Source organism: Ursus americanus, chromosome 2 (genome assembly GCF_024610735.1).
Source record: "Ursus americanus isolate L20-20 chromosome 2, mUrsAme1.1.p, whole genome shotgun sequence".
Taxonomy (NCBI): domain Eukaryota; kingdom Metazoa; phylum Chordata; class Mammalia; order Carnivora; family Ursidae; genus Ursus; species Ursus americanus.
In genome coordinates this window covers 26,767,058-26,780,784 of record NC_142128.1, presented here as the reverse complement: position 1 = coordinate 26,780,784, position 13,727 = coordinate 26,767,058, and the positions used below count along the sequence as shown (strand labels likewise).

Sequence of the window (13,727 nt, the reverse complement as noted above, 5' to 3'; positions counted from 1 at the left end):
ACACACACCTCGTACAGGGGCCAGCTCCAATGCAGGACACCCGCTGCTTTGGATCGATCTGCTCAGAACACCTGGGCCTTCCCACAATCGCAAGTCACCCCACTTCTGCCCATGTGGGTGGCAGAAGGCACTCCCAGGGGCACAGAAGGAGACAAACTGCGGCTCGGGACCACCCATGATGCTCCTCCATCAAATGGAGTCAGTCCGAGACCCCCTAGCCCAATCGCTCACACTCACCCCTTTTTTGTCCGGAGCCCAACCCTGTGCACAGAGTGTCCTCTCAAAATAAACTGAGTCTTCCCTGCCTTTCCTCTGCACCTGAGGCAATTACTACCTGTCATAAACAAGAACTGCCCGCTGTGAGTAGCATCCGCTCGCCGTTCTTAAAGTGCCTGATAACCGTTTCTCTCCGAGAAGAATTCTCCAACCCCAAGATGGTTCTGCCCAGCCAATCACAGTGTGGTCCTGGGCCCATGTTTTGATAAGATAATCTGTCACTGTCAGAGACGCAGGGCTCTTGCTGCAGGGAGGGGAAGAGGGGGGAGAGAGCCTCCTCCCTCTCTGGAAGTGCAACTGACTGCCAACTCTCCCAGGAGCCTGTCCCTGGAGAGGCCTTGACAGATGTCAAGCGACGACTGAAACCCTCTGCTTCTCAGACACCTGTAGGCCCTGCCCCACTGCAGCCTCACATCCAATTCTTGTTTGTCTCTCCAGTGCCATTCAGGGAGGATGGAGATGCCTTCTAGTGCCGAATTACAGTTGAAACCCAGAGGAAAAAATTGGAGGAGGGGGGCTCTTGGAGGAACAACGAGGCCGTCTGTGGTTGTCAGCCTTGAAGATGGCCCCCAAGGATTCCCACCTCCTCATATTCACACCCCAGTGTAGAGTCTCTCCCTCCCTCCCCATGGTTCCAGAGTTGGTCCGTGTATATATACAATTTAGATGCATACTCCCTGTCCTCAATCACTCCCTCAGTGCAATCGCTCACTCACATGCCATGTTTTGAGGACACTGAGGCAGCCGATGGAGAGGACCACCTGAGGAGGAACAGAGGCCTGCCAGCGGCCAGGTGAATGGGCTTCAAAGCAGATTCCACCATAATGGAGCCTTGATCGGGCTGCAGCATGGGACAACAGCATGGCTGCCACCTTATGAGCCAGAGACACCCAGCTAACCTGCTCCTGGACTCCTGACACACAGCACTTGTGAGATCATCAATGTTTATTGTCTTAAGCTGTTAAATTTGGGTCGGTCTATTACACAGCAACAGATAACTAATACACCCTTCATACCAAACCAAACCATGAATACAGTGTGAGTCCTTCTATGGCAAGAGGCAGTACCAATCACTACAAGAAACACGGAGACAGTAATGGTAATCATGATCGTACCAACGGAGCGAGGCACTGTTCTAAGCACTTTGCATGTATTAACTCATTCACTCGTTTAGCCACCTGTTCTTGCTATTATGATCCCTGTCCACGCGCTCCAGCCATCAGGAACATGTCTGTAAAGCTGGTGTAATGACGTGTTGCAGCAAGGAAGACCACACAGCATTGGGAATGGCGGTGTGTCTCAAAGAGTGTTGGGAGAGCTTGTTGTAGGAGTTGGGTTGTCTCTGGACTGCATGCTGTCAGAAAGCAGCAGCAAACCCATGATTGGGTATCTTAACCATTTTTAGCTAGGAGTCAGGAAACAGAGTGGGGCTATGGCTCTCAGTGGTAAAGAAGCGACAGCATTCATGTTCCTTGGAAAGACAGAATGTTTGTTGTTGCCCTGGTTTGCAAGGTGCTCTCACTTTTGTGCTCAGATGTGATTACAGAGTGTTCTTACTTCTGTTTCATTACTGGGGACAGGAAGTCTTCCCATCCGCGGTCCTGTGAAATTGCCCAAGTGGGATATACTACAGCCTGGCTGCTAGCACCCGGCCAGCTGCCCGCTGATCACAGTCGGGACAGCAGTCTTCCTTTCTCATCCCCATTTCATGGATGGAAAAACTGAGGCCAAAATAAGTTACGTAGTTACAATGTCAAGGTTGAAAAAAACTTCAGAGCAGAGCTTCTGAAACTATTGGTAGTTTAGAACCAGTTTTGTTTGGGGTTTTTTGTTTGTTTCCCAATCCATTGTGAGCCAATACTTTCATAACATACGATATAAATGAATTATGAGAATAATGATCATGCACTTAGATGTAGCATCAAAGTCAAGTTAGTAGAAAAGTTTCTAACCATGTGCTCTCAATGTATGTATTATCTGGTCAGATAAATAAATAAATAAATAAACAAATAAAACGGTTCTCAGTCCAGTACTGTCTATGGTGCATACTTTGAGCACCTGTAGAGACTGCCTGGTTGAGCGTTTCTCAAACTCCACGCATTGGTGCACCTTCAGTGTTGCCCTGTCTGTGTAGTACCTTTACTAGTATTTACTTAATGTTATCTTTAAATATCCTCATCCTGTATCACGATGGCCACCATCAAAAGAACAGAACAGTGGTGGCAAAACTGCAGAAAAATTGGAAACCGGGTTCCCTGGTCATAGGAAATAAAGTGATGCAATCATTTAGTATGAGTGTATCTTGAAAAGTTCATAGTTAACTATACGATCCAGCAATCCTGCTTCTGGGTAGAAACTCAAAAGTGCACAAGGCAGGAAATCAAAAACATATTTGCACCCTCATGTCCACTGCAGCATTATTCAAAATAGCGAAGAGATAGAAGCAACCCAAATGTCCATCAACTGATGAATGGATCAAGTATGGTATAGACAGACAATGGAATATTATGCAGCCTTAAAAAGGGGAACTTGTCACATGATATAATGTAGATGAGCCTAAGAACATTATGCCAAATGAAATAAGCTAATCTCAAAAGGACAAATACAGTATGATTCCGCTCATCTGAAGTATCTAAAGTAGTGAAAATCATAGAAACAGAAAGAAGAAAGGTAGTTTTCAAGGGCTGAGGGGGAGGGGGAATTAGTGTTTGCTGGGTATAGAGTTTCAGTTTCACAAGATGAGAAAGTTCTAAAAATCTGCTGCACAACAATGTGAATATAATTAACAGGACTAGGGGTACCTGGCTGGTGTACTCAGTTAAGCATCTGCCTTTGGCTCAGGTCACGATCCCGGGGTCCTGGGATCGAGCCCCACATTGGGCTCCCTGCCCAGCAGGAAGTCTGCTTCACCCTCTCCCTCTGCCCTTCCCCCAGCTTTCATGTCTCTCTCTCTCTCTCTCCCTCTCTCTCAAATAAAATCTTTTTAAAAAATAATAATAATTAATAGTAGTAAATAGTACACTGGAAAATGGTGAAGATGGATTGTTCCACATAGTACTAGAGGTCCTAGCTCAGCAATCAGACAACAAAAAGAAATAAAAGGCATCCAAATTGGCAAAAAAGAAGTCAAACTCTCTATCTTCGCAGATGACATGATACTTTATGTGGAAAACCCAAAAGACTCCACCCCAAAATTGCTAGAACTCATACAGGAATTCAGCAATATGGCAGGATATAAAAATCAATGCACAGAAATCAGCTGCATTTCTATACACTAACAATGAGACAGAAGAAAGAGAAATTAAAGAATCAATCCCATTTACAATTGCACCAAAACCACAAAATATCTAGGAATACATCTAGCCAAAGAGGTAAAGGATCTGTACTCTAAAAACTACAGAACACTTATGAAAGAAATTGAGGAAGACACAAAGAAATGAAAAAATATTCCATGGTCACAGAAGAATAAATACTGTTAAAGTGTCTGTGCTACCCAGAGCAGCCTACACATTCTTTTAAGATTTTATTTATTTATTTATTTGAGAAAGAGAGAGTCAGAGAGAGCATGAGAGGGTAGAGGGTCAGAGGGAGAAGCAGACACCCCACTAAGCAGGGAGCCTGACGCAGGACTCAGTCCTGGCACTGAGCCACCAGGCACCCGCAATCTACACATTCAATGCAATCCCTACCAAAATACCATTGGCATTTTTCACAGAGCTGGAACACATAATCCTAAAATTTCTATGGAACCAGAAAAGACCCCAAATAGGCAGAAGAATGTTGAAAAAGAAAACCAAAGCTAGTGGCATCACAATCTCAGACTTCAAGCTCTATTACAAAGCTGTAATCATTAAGACAGCATGGTACTGGCACAAAAATGGACACATAGGTCAATGGAACAGAATAGAGAACCCAGAAAGGACCCTTAACTCTATGTCGACTAATCTTTGACAAAACAGGAAAGAATATCCAATGGAAAAAAGTCTCTTCGACAAATGGTGCTGGGAAAATTGGACAGCCACATGTTGGAGAATGAAACTGGACCATTTCCTTACACTGTACACAAAGATAAACTCAAATGGATGAAAGACCTAAATGTGAGATAGGAGGCCATCAAAATCCTAGAGGAGAATACAGGCAGCAACCTCTTTGACCTCAGCCGCAGCAACTTCTTGCTAGACACATTTCCAAAGGCAAGGGAAACAAAAGCAAAAATGAGCTACTGGGACTTCATCAAGATAAAAAGCTTTTGCACAGCAAAGGAAACAATCAACAAAACTAAAAGGCATCCTATAGAACGGGAGAAGATATTTGCAAATGACATATCGGATAAAGGGCTAGTATCCAAGATTTATAAAGAACTTATCAAAACCCCCAAAAAGAAAATAATAATCCAGTCAAGAAAGGGCAGAAGACACGAACAGACATTTCTCCAGAGAAGACATCCAAATGGCCAACAGACACATGAAAAAATGCTCCACATCACTTGACATCAGGGAAATACAAATCAAAACCACAATGAGATACTCCCTCATACCAGTCAGAATGACTAAAATTAACAAGTCAGGGGGCGCCTGGGTGGCACAGCGGTTAAGCGTCTGCCTTCGGCTCAGGGCGTGATCCCGGCGTTGCGGGATCGAGCCCCACATCAGGCTCCTCTGCTGGGAGCCTGCTTCTTCCTCTCCCACTCCCCCTGCTTGTGTTCCCTCTCTCGCTGGCTGTCTCTATCTCCGTCAAATAAATAAATAAAATCTTTAAAAAAAAAAAAAATAAATAAAATAAATAAAATTAACAAGTCAGGAAACAACAAATGTTGGCAAGGATGTGGAGAAAGGGGAACGCTCTTACACTGTTGGTGGGAATGCAAGTTGGCACAGCCACTTTGGAAAACAGTATGGAGGTTCCTCAAGAAGTTAAAAATAGAGCTACCCTATGACCCAGCAATTGCACTACTAGGTAATTACCAAAAGATACAAATGTAGTGATCCAAAAGGGCACCTGTACCCCAATGTTTATAGCAGCAATGTCCACAATAGCCAAACTATGGAAAGAGCCCTGATGTCCATCGACAGATGAATGGATAAAGAAGATGTGGTATATTTATACAATGGAATATGCTACTCAGCCATCAAAAGGATGGAATCTTACCTTTTATATTGACATAGATGGAACTGGAGGGTATTATGGTGAGGAAAATAAGTCAATCAGAGAAAGACAATTATCATATGGTTTCACTCATATGAGGAATAAGAAACAGTGCAGAGAATCATAGGGGAAGGGAGGGAAAAAAGAATGGGAAGAAATCGGAAGGAGAAAAACCATGGGAGACTGTTAACTATGGGAAAAAAACTGAGGGTTGCTGGAGGGGAGGTGGGTAGGTGGATGGGGTAATGGGTGATGGGCATTAATGAAGGCACATGATGTGATGAGCGCTGGGTGTTATATGCAACTGATGAATTACACTGAACTCTACATCTGAAACTAATGATGTACTATATGTTGGCTAATTGAATTTAAATTAAAAAAATTTAAATGGTGAAGATGGTAAATTTAATGTTATGTGTTTTTCACCATAATTTTAAAAGAAAAAAAATCCTTCACCCCAAACAATGGCAACCCATATCATGTGTTGAAGTGGCTTGTTTTATGTTTCTTTTTATATATATTAAAATAAATTCATTGTTGATAGAATGGAAAAATGTGTTTTCTGTATACCACTGAAAATCATTTTGCATACCACCAGAGGAGCACATACCACACTTTGGGAAACACTGACCTTTGAACCTCCTATTGCTTCAGTGACTAACATCTGAGGCCGAGCAAGAAGAAAGGTTTGGGATCACTCCTGCTTTCCAAGAGCTTGTGCTCAGATTGAACAGTTAAAATATACAATCTTAAAAGAAATCTGTCTGTTCCTTAAAGACCACAGTGCCCAGAGCCATCTAAAGATTCAGCACAAGACCAGATCTGTTTGGTTCAGTGTTCTATAGCGAGTAGCTGGCACATGTCTTGCCCAGAGTGGAGTCTCAACTGATCCTTGTTGGGTTCTATTAAATTAAGACAAAAAGGGCTAAATCGCACACATCAGTCAGAAACTAGGCAGGGTTGCTAACCTGAGGTTTGTAGATGGACTTCAGGGGGTCTGTGAACTTGAATGGAAAAATCCCCATTTTCTGTAACTGCTAACTGATTTTCAGCATTTGCTTCCATTATAAATGTAGGCAACAAACCACAGTAATATTCACAGTATCTGTGACTTTGTCACCAATATAAATCACGGATATTTTCATATCTCGTTACAGTTGTTGTAGACATCTCAATATATTGTCTACATGCATCACTAATCGAAATTAAATAGTTATTAGACCTGCCACTAAATCTAGTTATTTTATGCATTAGTAAAGAAGCATATAGTACTATGACACAAATTTGGTGGTTTTTAAATTTTTGATAATCATATTTTAGGATAATTACAAAGGAATTCTTTTGTAATTCTACACACCTTACTTTCTGCATTTACCCTCTGTGTTGTTCTGACAGGGAATCCATAGATTTCACCAGATGCCAAAGGTGTCTGTGGAGCACGCGTGCATAAACACACACACACACACACACAAGGTTAGGACCTGATGTTGGATTGACTCCGTTTCCCCAATGTAGCTGACAAATGACTGGGTCTAAAGAGAAACAAACTTACCATAAAAGAAACCCATTTTGCCACATTTTGGGAGGCAAACACCAACTCACCATCCCAAAGGGCAGTGAATTCACCAATTAATGGTTGTGTACAGAAACCCCCTAATAACCATCAGGTTCAATGTCCCTAGAACATAGGCTGGTTGGCAAGGTCAAGGTTTCAGAAAATTTGGTGTTGAGCAAAAACAACAAAAATGACATCTACAGGGTTCAAAACACAGACTCTGGAGCTGGACAACCCATGTCTGTATCCCAGCTCCAACAGTTAGGATATGAGTGAGTGTGGGTAAGCTATTTCACCTGGATGGATTTTGCTTTCTGGTCTGAATACAGGACCCAACAGAGGCTGATGTTGGTTGGCAGAAAAATGGCCCTTTGAAAATGTCCAGGTTCTAAGTCCTGGACCCTGGGAATATGTTAGGTTCTATGGCTCAGAGCATCTAAGGTCATGGATGGAGTTAAGGTCAGCTGACCTTAAAATAGGGAGATTATTCTGGATTATCTGGGTGGACCCAATATAACCACAATATGCTGTTAAGTGTGGAAACAGGAGAAAGAAGAGATTCAGAGATTTGACGATGTGATACTGCTGGATGTGAAGACAGAAGAAGGAGAAGAATGCAACTGGTCTCTAAAATTCGGAAAAGGCAAGATTCTCCTTCAGAGGCTCCAAAAAAAGTGCCCCCTTGCCAACACCTTGATGTTAGCCAAGTGAGACCCACTTTGGACTTCTGGCCTGCAGAACTGTAAGATAATAAATTTGTGCTGTTTTAAGCCAGAAAGCTTGTGGCAAATTGTTACAGCAGCAATAGGAAACTAATACACTCTTCCAGAGAGGTTTGTGAGGATTAACGAATTAGTTAGTCTATGTAAAGCCCTTAGACTTAGTGCTATACATTATTAGTGTTATAGAAATGACAAGTAAAAATGAAAGAAATGAACCACTTCTAGAACAAACCAGGTCTATTCAGGTCAACCCCTTGCTCTGTTTTATAATCCCTTAATGAACTCATAGACCCAGGCATGAATCATGCAGCAGGTAACAGCACAAAACAAGAGATAACCAGACTTTAGATGCCTCCTGATGGACAAACACATGGCCACCTATGAAGTAGTCCTGCCAAAAAACCCCCACAATATCAGGCCTAAACCTGATGAAACTTATAGATCCAACTACCAATGTACAGGAAACATGGAAGATAGAGGAACACGCCAAATGGCACCACAGAGATGTAATCAGCAATCTTCAGACCATGGGAAACTCTGCAGCAGTGCTTCCCACACTGTAATGTGCACACAAAACACCTGGGGATTTTGTTACAATGCAGATTCTAAGCCAGTAGGGCTAGGGGAGGGCCTGAGACTCTGCATTTTTAACAAGCTCTCACGGGATGCTGATGCTCCTGATCCATGAACTATATTCAAGTTTCAAGGCTCTGCAAGATAAATAACTCATTTTTCTAGTAATAAGAGAACTGAAGGGGAAACCTACAGATTAAAAGATACACCAATGATCACTGATCTTCACACTTGGATAAACTGGTAGAGGGATGGGGTTATTAACAAAGATAGGAAATGCAGCAGAGGAAAGAATTGATGGAAGCTAATTATTTTAGTTTTGAATAGGTGCACTTAAAATGTCTGTGTTGGGGCACCTGAATGGCTCAGTCAGTTAAGTGACCAATTCTTGGTTTCAGCTCGGGTCATGATCTCAGGGTTGTGATACTGAGCCCCATGTCAGGCTCAGCAGGGAGTCTGCTTGGAATTCTCTCTATCCCTCTCCCTCTGCCCCTCTCCTCTCTCTCTCTCTTTCTCAAAATAAATAAATCCTTAAAAATAAAATGTCTGTGTTATAGGGGGAAAAACAAAATTCTAGGGGCACCTGGGTAGCTCAGTTGGTTAAACATCTGCCTTTGTCTCAGGTTGTGATCTCAGGGTCCTGAGATCAAGCCCCACGTCGGGCTCTCTGCTCAGTGGGAAGTCTGCTTCTCCCTCTCCCTCTGTGCTCTTTCCCTCTGTGTTCTCTCTCTCACTCTCTCTCAAATAAATAAATAAAATCTTTAAAAAAAATTCTAGAGCCGCTTTTATGTTCCTTAATTTGAAAAATGACTCAAATTTACAACTTTACAAATCTGTACTATCTGTAAGTAAGGGATCATTTTGCCATGGTATACTTCCATTAAATGTGATCTACCTTAAAAAAAAAGAAGAAAAAGAAGAAAGATACACTAACCAAACATAATGTGTAGGACTTTAGTTGGATTCTGAAAATATTTGTTAGATAGTAGGAAATCTGCACAATGACTTAATGGATATTTGATGCTCTAAGAAGTTATTATTAATATCATAAGTATACTGATTGTACTGTGACTATATGAAAGAGTCTTTATCTTTTGGAGATGAATACTGTAATATTTATAGATGAAACTTTAGTGATTGGAATTGTCTACAAAATAATGTGGAAAGGCCACCCCTATGTTTATTGCACCATTATTTACAAAAGCCAAGATATAGAAGCATCCCGTGTCCATCAATGGATGAATGGACAAAGACACAATGAAATATTACTCAACCACAAAAAAGAATGAAATCTTGCCATTTGTGACAACATGGGTGGTCCTAGAGGACATTATGCTAAGTAAAAAAAGTCAGAGAAAGACAAACACCGTATAATTTCACTTACATGTGGAATCTAAAAACCAAAATGAACAAAATAATGTGGATGGGGGAGTATAGGGGTATCAGCAAAACAAGACTGACCATTGAGTTGATCATTGCTGAAACTAGGTGATGGGTAGCTCAGGATTCATTATACTATTCTCTCTGCTTTCACATATGTTTGGAATTTCCCCTAATAAAATTACTTTTAAGTACACATTTTTTAAATCTTCTCTTTTAGCTTCCCCTTCTCTAGGACTGCAGTCTTCCGATGTTCTAGAAAAGACTATCAGGGCAGGCTCTCCCACAACTTATAAGTTATAAAAAACCGACCACTTTCAAGAGTTCACAGACTTGAAATTTCACACCTTTTTTTTTTCCATGCTTGCATTCTCCCTTGTTTCTTTTTTGCAAATCTCAACAAAATACTTGAGTAACCAGCTAATTATCACCATACTTGAGGCCATGCGTGTATCTCCAGGCCCAGTTTTCCATCTGTGGAGATGTTCCCTCCACCTGAAATGCTCTTCTGTGGCTCCTCACCAGCATTCTGTTCACCTGTTCCTGCTCTATGGGGCTTCAACTCACCACCCAGTGTAAGCAGACATCCTAGTGTCTCTCCACCACACTGCACTGTAGCAGCCCTCAGCACTCTCACTGAGATCATCCAGCTCCTCTACTCATTTACTTCATGTCATCCTTCGTCATGCACCACCTCACCTCATTCTCCCTTCTGAAATATATTCTCCATCCAGACAGGAGCCTGTCTCCCTGTCCATTACCAGGCACAGTTGGGAGGAAGAAAGGAAAGAAAGCAGGGAGGGAGGAATACTGTGAGTATATTGAAAAGCGCCATGGAGCCTATAACTCAGCAGATCAAATGCATTCTTGCTAACAGCCTTATGAACATTCATACAACTATCCCATGTTTGTAGAAAGTAATGAGTAAATGTTCTTTTAAGCCAATGGAGCTGCGTTGCCCATTCCTTTCAAAGAGAAATTTAGGTCTCTATCAACTTTCATCAGACACCCAAACTCTTGGCTCACAATGCTTGATCCCAGTGAGGTCTCTATGCAAATCAGAGATGATAGGACATGTGATGCCTGTGGTCATCAATCCCCCGTCACCTTGGAAGCCCATCTGACCAGTGACAGAGGATTGATGGATTCCCATCTAAGCTCAACACCTATCTAACTGGCCCCTTGCCAGGGGGTTAATCAAGGGACTGAGCTTTCCATGAAAGTCTGGAGTAGCACCGACCTATTGGAAAAGGGGAGTTTTCAGAAAGAAACTTCACTCCAAATTCCAGCTTCATCAGCTATGGTCTGGGAAGGGGTATAGGGTCGTAGAGAACAGTGAAACTGGGTTAGAATTTCAGCTTCTCACTTATTAGCTTGGTGGCCTTGGCTGAGTTACATAACCTCTCTGACCCTCAATATCATCTCTAAAATGGGACTAATAATTATCTCTAACTTGCAGGTTTGTTGTGCGAATTAAATGAGATGATAGAAACAAAATGATTAATCCAGTGTCCAACATAGAACACCTGGTAGATTTTCTCTGTTACTGCTGCTACAGCGACCACTGTCTTCTGACCTCAGGAGAGCCACTGAATTCCTCCAATCCTCGGCAGTTTCTTCTCTAAGAAGGCATAACAATGACCTACATCCACAGAAAGTTTGGTGCCTCCCTCCCTTATTTCCTTCTGTTTCCTGCTCAAATATCCCCTTTTCAAAGAAGCCTTCCCTGACCAGTCCCTTTCCTACAGAAAATAGCCCACACTCTCTCTCTGTCCCATCACACCTTCATTTTTCATCCTAGGAGCTATCCACCCAATTTATAGTCATTTGTTTAGTGTCTGTGTTCTCTGGCAGAGATCAGCACCAAGGGAGTTGGGGACTTCATCTGTTGTGTTCACTGCCTCTCCCCTGGGCCCAGAACAGTATCTGGTATGTGAAAGCATTCAATAAATTTCTTGGAAAATGGATGGGTGGATAGATGGATGTAAGAATGGAAGGAAGGAAGGAAGGAAGGAAGGAAGGAAGGAAGGAAGGAAGGAAGGAAGGAAGGAAGAAAGGAAGGAAGAAAAAGGGAAAAGGGAAAAGGGAAAAAGGAAAAAGGAAAGGGGAAAGGAAAGGAAAGGAAAGGAAAGGAAAGGAAAGGAAAGGAAAGGAATTTATTCAGTAACTACCAAGAATAACTAGCCAGCCCTGAGTTGCTGCTCAATGGATATTAGTTTCCTTCCTTCCTCCCAAGGCCAGAAAAATGAAGAACTCTAGATATCCTCTCAGGGTGGGGGTGGGGGTGGGGGGTGCTGGGGGAGGAAGTGAGAGAGGAATGCCCACAGACCTACCTCCTTCCCCCTTCTCCACCAACCATGATTCGAACAATCAAAACAAGAACCAGGCTGCAGGTGACAACAAGTCTGGCACATCCCCCAGTGAGTCTCCTTCCTGCAAGAAGTTCCTGCAGCTCGCTGCTTGCAGGCAGGAATTCAGGCAGAATTTCAACAGCTGTTCCATTGTCCATAACCCCAATAAACAGTGGTGTCTGGCCAACCTAATGTGGGGCCGCTGAGGGTTAGGGCTGGGCTGCTTTGGGGGGTCTCGGAAGTAGAAAGTCAACGGGTTTGATGTATGGCGCCATTTATGGCACCTGAAACAGAACATCCGTTACCAGGTCGGCCGCTGTCAGATCTGCCTTAATACAACAATACAAGCAGTGGCTGAGTCTCGAAAGCCACTTTACAAAGGCAATGGTCAAACAGCAGAACCGACTTTCCAATAACAACCAGTTAGGCTGATGTTCTCACTCCTCTGCTGAAAATCCTCACTGGGTTTCCATCACACTAGGAATAAAGTCCAAACTCCTCTCCCAGGACCGCACCAGGTCCAGCATGGTCCGGCCCCACCCACCTGTCCCCCCAACATCATCCTGGGCCATCCTCCTCCTCAGTCACTGCCCTCTAGCCCCACACATCCTATCTATGTTCCTACAACAGGACCAATGTGTCATCCTGCTGGGTCTTTTTTTTTTTTAATTTATTTATTTGACAGAGAGAGACAGCCAGTGAGAGAGGGAACACAAGGAGGGGGAGGGGGAGAGGAAGAAGCAGGCTCCCAGTGGAGGAGCCTGATGCGGGGCTCGATCCCAGAACGCCGGGACAATGCCCTGAGCTGAAGGCAGATGCTTAACGACCGAGCCACCCAGGCGCCCCCATCCTGCTGGGTCTTAGTACTTTTGCCTCTCCTGTCTTCATTAGTTCCTTCTCCTCATCCAGATCTTAGCCCCGGCATGCTCTTCTAAAGTAGCAGAGCTACCTGGCCCCTTCACCACCTCCACCTGTCTCAACATCACTGCAGCACTGGGGCACCTGGGCAATCTGCGGTTATGCTGGCTTGTTTATTTGCTTATTTCCTACTCTCCCCACCCTTCCCTGGACCGTAAGTTCCCTGCGTCAAAGAACTCTGCCCATACAGCTCACTGTGTATCCCCAGAAGAGCCCCTGACACACAGTAGGCACTCAGTAAGTCTTTGTTAAAGGAATGAATGGGTTGGGAGTGGCATTCAAGGCCAGGAGTCAGCAAACCTTTTCTGTAAAGATCCAGATAGGAAATATTTGAGGCTTTGGGGGACATATGGTCTTGGTCACGACTATTCAATTCTGCTACTGCAGAACAAAAGAGCCAGTGACAATGTGTAATTCAATGGGCATGGCATTATCCCAATAAAACTTCATTTACAAAATCAGGCAGTGGGCTAGATTCGGCCCACAGGCTGTAGTCTGCGAACTTCTAGATCAAGATTCTGAATTCAAGTATACTATCCACACAGTTACTTGACGTGATTTTTCTCCCATATGCTACCCCATCTACTATCTGTTCTTTAAGTACTAAATAAAACTGCATCATATCCAATATTCTAACAAACAGACTTCACTCAAGTAGACAAATCTTAGGTGCCCACAGTGCATCAAACACTGGGCTAAGTGCTGAGAATATAACACTGCACAAAACAGAACCCAATCGTGTTGTATGTAGTCAGTCAATGGACCACACATGTGAAATAAGGAAAATTCAACATGAAATGTTATGAT

At 43.2% G+C, this 13,727-nt stretch overlaps 1 long non-coding RNA gene across 3 annotated transcripts in view; it reads right to left on the bottom strand.

The window, feature by feature from the left end:
- The window catches only part of LOC123778595 (uncharacterized), a 357,814-nt gene that overhangs the window by 294,264 nt on the left and 49,823 nt on the right, over positions 1–13,727 (bottom strand). The window lies entirely within an intron of this gene.